The sequence below is a fragment of the Macrobrachium nipponense genome, chromosome 1 (genome assembly GCF_015104395.2).
Source record: "Macrobrachium nipponense isolate FS-2020 chromosome 1, ASM1510439v2, whole genome shotgun sequence".
Taxonomy (NCBI): Eukaryota; Metazoa; Arthropoda; class Malacostraca; order Decapoda; family Palaemonidae; genus Macrobrachium; species Macrobrachium nipponense.
The window spans coordinates 210,266,534-210,272,346 of NC_087200.1; the positions used below are offsets into that span (position 1 = coordinate 210,266,534).

At 34.4% G+C, this 5,813-nt stretch overlaps 1 non-coding gene across 1 annotated transcript; it reads right to left on the reverse strand.

Annotated features, from left to right (window-relative positions):
* Positions 1 to 2,033: 2,033 nt before the first annotated feature.
* Trnas-gcu (transfer RNA serine (anticodon GCU)) lies at positions 2,034 to 2,115 on the reverse strand. The gene has a single exon. It is a non-coding gene; the product is annotated as a tRNA-Ser (tRNA).
* Between the last annotated feature and the right edge of the window lie 3,698 nt (positions 2,116 to 5,813).

The following is a 5,813-nucleotide window of genomic DNA, read 5'->3' on the forward strand; positions in this document are numbered from 1 at the left end:
TTGAGAGCGATTTAGAATCTAAACGGTCAGGTGTCTCATCCTTCAACAATAATTCACCAGCGTTTAGGATCAGCATGCAACCATGTCCCGGAATAGTGCAGAGGGCTCTCTCTCTCTCTCTCTCTCTGACACGCACACACACACACACACCTTTATCTCCATTATGAGGATGAATGTGTATAAAATGAAAACTTTAATATCTTTAGAGAGAGAGAGAGAGAGAGAGAGAGATTTACTCCAGCATTACACATTTTTGTTCTGATATTTGTGTTGTAAAATAATGGAATTAAAGGCTGTTCACGAATTCGTATATAAAAGGGAATATGAATATCTTTTGTTGGACCTCAGTGGCTTTGCTTGTGCCTAAAGCAACTTCATTGTTAGTTCTTTGACGTCAAAGGCTTCCTGTCTTTGAAGTATTACTTTGTTGATTAAAAACGATGTATATTTTGATGCTTCTAGACTGCCCAGTTGTTAAGTACGAGTAAGTCATAAAACTCAGAGATTGTGAGAGAAGAAAAATAGATAAAAGGTGATTGTAGGATTGTATAAAAGCAAAAGGAAATATAATGCACGAGTCTCATGCTCATGACGATTTTTTACGCATTTTTCGGAGATCCGTACAGCTTTTGACGTTTGCTGTTTGGTTGGTTCATTATGTAACTTTGTTTTCTTCTTTTACAATTATATAATTCAGATATCAACTCAATTCACATATAGCCTTCATGTATGAGTGTCCTGATTTTCTTAATTAATTTCTGACATCGTAAACAACTGAGGTGGTAAAGAATTGCTCTCTCTTGCATTTGCTCCGTATTTAAAGGAATAGAGAATCTTCGTAAGCCCTCTCCCCCCCCCCTCGCCCCTAAGGCTATCTACGCCAGTTTCAAAGAAATTTCTTACTATAGTTAGCAAAATATCACCTTTTTCTATATTTCAGGAATTTGCTAATATATCCAGCCACAATATTCCAGCCAAGAAAAAGGAATTGCTTAAGTCTGCAATAATATTATAAATTTTCGGCACCTTGTGAAAAGAATGTTATGAATAAAGTAACGAGGGAGGTCTAATTAATCTTTGGCACGATGTTTTGACTTCTGAAAAAAAAAGACTCCTTATTAAATTGAGGGCCGATAATGTCGTGCAAAATCTTGGTAATATGATGCCCCTTTTGCGCGTATGAGTGTTTGTGTGTGTGTGTGTGTGTATGTGTATGTGTATGTGTTTGTGTGCTTGTGTGTTTGAGAAACAGGTGATTTCTAGAATATATTCTATATTCATTTTTATTGGTCTTGAAGCAACATATAAAACTATTTTGGCACATTGTTTCACGTTATCTAAAATTGTTAAACTGAACTATTTTCAGACGGTGTCAGCATGATAGTTTCGTAAAGAAATTAAGAAACCTCAGTTCTTACAACCTTCTTGAATCTTGGTTCAGTGCTGATGACTTATGTTCCTGTTGTGGGTAGTTTACTTATTTGAAGTTTTTGCATCTGTGAATATGAAACAGGAATCACTGTGATACTCATTATATAGAAAGTACACACTAATCTTGGTAAATTTGTGTTTTGAATTATTTAACAAAACTGAATAAATTAAGCAAACTAGTTTTTATAGTTTATGGACTGTCTCTCCCTCTCTTCTCTCCTCACTGGTTGTTCGTGAATCACAAGGTCGTAAATTTATTATACATAGAAGAGAGGTAGAAACAGACAAACAGATAGAGAGTCCTATAAACTGTTTCACCAAACTAGGATACAGATGACTTGGGTGAGGGCCTCAGTGTGTAATGATATGACTCCTAGTACCCTCCTTCCCTTCCTCTCTTGCTTCACTGCAACTGCAACCTCCAACAGTCGAGTAACTAAAAGACATTTAATTCACTGCTAATGCTAACAGATGCATTCTAGATATTTTAGGGAACAAAACATACCCCTCCTTATCGTTATGTAGGGGCTCGAACGATGTGTATTCACTTATGAGCTGAATGCGTTAGTCCTATTTCTACCGGATCAGAAAAGGTATTTATTCGACGAGGATAGGATTCGAACCCACGCAGGGAGACCCTATTGGATTAGCAGTCCAACGCCTTAACCTCTCGGCCACCTCGTCTTTCTGATACAGATTCATTATGAGCTCTTGTATAGGTGCGAATAAGACTTTATTTGAGGTCTACTACGGCAGTAAGGTTCTCTTACAACCTGTCGTGCGTGCTTAGAGATCGTGCGTCGTCGGAGTTCTTGTCAGGCGTAGCGTTGTCGCAGGATGAAAATTAAATCGCAGCGATGGCAAGTTGCAAGTACTTAATGAGTAGGTGTGTCGTGCTCTAAACGTGGGGCCCGCAAGTGGTCTGTACGCTTTTTTGGAAGTAGGAAGAAGTAAAGAGCACGTACGATCTGTACTTGTGTAGCACACAGTGAGTGAGATAATCGCACGCCTATTGCAAGCAAAGCGTGCGTTTTCAGAATCCGTACTTACGAAGTAAGAGAAACATAAGAAAAACGTAATGAGCACGAAAGTGTTAAGCACGACAATCGTGCGTCAAATCGGAGGAACGCACGGGTAATCAAAATAATATAAAAGGGGAGCACTGAGTCTTTTCATCATTTACCGTTTTGGCTTCCAATATGGCACTGCCAAGAAGGATGCGCCATCGACTTCTACAGCTGCTAATCCTAGAGGAGGCCGAAGATCGTGACGCAATGCTGGCAGTGGTTGCTCGGGGTCGCCTGCAAGAGAGGCAAAGAAGGAGGCGTTATTGCTAGAGATTTATATCTTTTAGATAGAGTGGTTCGTGGAGGTAGGTTTCTGTTTCCTAATAATGGCAGATATGACTGGGACCATCGACGGATGGTCTCTTGTTTGTCACTTTTTCGTAAGTTGTATTTTAATAGTGATCATTCAAAACCGATTCTGATGCCCTTTCCCTGACGAGAGCAACAGATTCGCCTTAACAGCAGCACAATGTGAAAATAAATGTGCCTCGCTGTCGAACTTCTCCGTTCCAGAGGTCCTTTATTCCTCACACCGTTGGACTGTGGCAGTCTCCCCGAGGATGTCATGCAATGGAAATTCAAAAGTTCAAACCAAGATGCAAAGCACTCCTACCCTAATACTATTCTCCTTGCATTTTAATTCATTCTTATCCATTTATTTCTTTATAACTTGCTTTTTTTCTTTTCAACAAGTGAGACCTCTTCTTTCTGGATTTATCCTTTACTTCTGTTACTTCCAAATGAGCAACATATTCTTTGGAAGCTTCAGTTTCAAGTCAATGGCCCCTGTGGGCTCGTACAATATGAATAAGATTCATTACCTGAATAATGTGATATATATATATATATATATATATATATATATATATATAATATATATATACTATATATATAATATATATATATATATATATATATATATATATATATATATACTATATATATATATATATATATATATATATATATATATATATATATATATATATATATATATATATATATATATATATATATATATATATAATATAATATATATCTATATATATATATATATATATATATATATATATATAATATATGTATATATAATATATATATATATATATATATATATATATATATATATATATATATATATATATTATATATATATATATATATATATATATAGTATATATATATATATATATATATTATATATATATATATATATATATATATATATATATATATATATATATATATATATATATATATATTATATATATATATATATATATATATATATATATATATATATATATATATATATATTATATAAGGCGTAGACAGAAGTATATCTGTATAGGTTCAGGTGCATATATGTACATAGTTCTCTATATTTAATAAGTAAGGAAATTGGAGTTTCTTGCAGGAGACGAACCTCCTTTTTTTTTTTTTTCCTTATTATCTGCATTCAGAACATAAAGAAGAAGGAAGTTTTCCCTGCTTTGAGGGCTCTCGTTTCGCTGGTTAAAAAAAAATGGAGCCCTATCACACATAGTTACAAATGTGTTTCCACGCATATTCATGATACTATAGAATTACTAGTTTTCAATAACATTACGAAATGTGTGCGCCTTTGTCTTTGGAGGCATTGTGCTCACTGCCGAAGTCGACCTTGAACTGAGAGCAAACTGTTAGAATCAGCTTTGATATAGGCGACTCACCTTTTAGCACGTACTTTTGACCCACTTTTATCGTCGAGCTTTCCTGACAAGTAATATCAACTCCGATCCGGTTTTAAAATCCTCAGGGAAAAGAGGATATTCGCTTTTGAAGAGGAACTGTGATATCTGTCTCGAAATATAAATAAAATGGTTTGACGCGTTTGGTTCAAATTCTCTCTTTCCTGGCCACGGTCGTCACATATTTTGAGGTCGTTTGCTTTTATCAATATTAAGGCTGTCAATAAGTCGTTTACTTATATCCAGTTTTTGAGATGTCTGAGCGATATTTTACTGGCATGTGTTTACAACATGTTTTAATGAGGTGTGTGGAAAAACCTTATGTATGACAAACGTTCTTTCAGTGACCGGGTTTAATTTAAACCATTTAATATTGCTTTTGGAAAACGAAGCCACAAATTGGAGAACAGATATTTAACAAATCCACAAACAGTTTTGTGGTATGACGCTACGATACTTTATGTGTTTTTTTAAAAGTAAATTTTCTTCCTTTTCTGTTTTTCTTTTTTAAGTTTCAAAGTTCGATACTTATCTGTTATCACAATGTTACATTTATTGTGATGCAACGAACGCCATTAGTTGTGATTCTATAAAATATTTTTGATTAATGGATTTCAGGACCTCCTGTCTAACAATTCTTCATCGGCCGAAGATCCGTTCGCCACTTGTTTTCAACATATTTGTGATATGTATGCGATAAGGTGCAATTCTCCTTGAATCTAATGATTTACTTATATCTATATCTATTTACTTACTGATTGTTTAATTTATTTTTTTTTATTTAGTACTTGATATCTTCTTTCTGTATTCCCAATCACCTTCTGTTACTTCTTTCAAAAGAAATTTACACAATATTCTTTGGAAGCTTAAATTTCAAGTTGATGGCTCCTGTGGGCTTGGTCCACATGAAAAAGGTTCATCTTCTGAATAGCATGTTTCACTGTAGTGTAGGCACACTTTTACACACACTAGCAGTCAAAAAACTAAGAGACTAAATTAAATAATAGAACATAAATTCTATTGACCAAAGTGCCAACATATGAGATACATCAAAGCCTTAGGAGACAAGGCAAAATACTGGATTTTGCAAGGGAAAAATAATATTTTCTTGCTGTGAATATCAACCTACATCTGTCATAAGCTGTCGCGCATGAGTCAAAAGTGCCAAAAGTCAAAATGCTCAGGTATGACAAAGAGAAGCGAAAGCAAAAGTTGCGTCAACAAATATTTGGGGAGTCTGAGAGAGATGAAAGGGAGGTCAACTTTACCCTAAGATAAAGTGCATAGTTTTGCATTTTATTGAGAGTAGCATTTTCATCAACCAGCAATGAATTCCGGTCTGAGCGCTGTTCAGAAAAAAACAGAACTTCAATGGAAAGTAATGGTTTATAAAGGGATATAGTTTGCCTTTGCTAAATAATCTCTGCATAGCTTTGTTCTGGAGACTAATAAATGGTCTTTTGCAACAGCATGTAATAAAAAGAATTTTACTATATCACTATGAGAGAGATGAAACTAAATTATAAATAGAAAATTGGGATACATACTTGGCCCAACATTCAATTCTTTGTTTACTACATTGAGT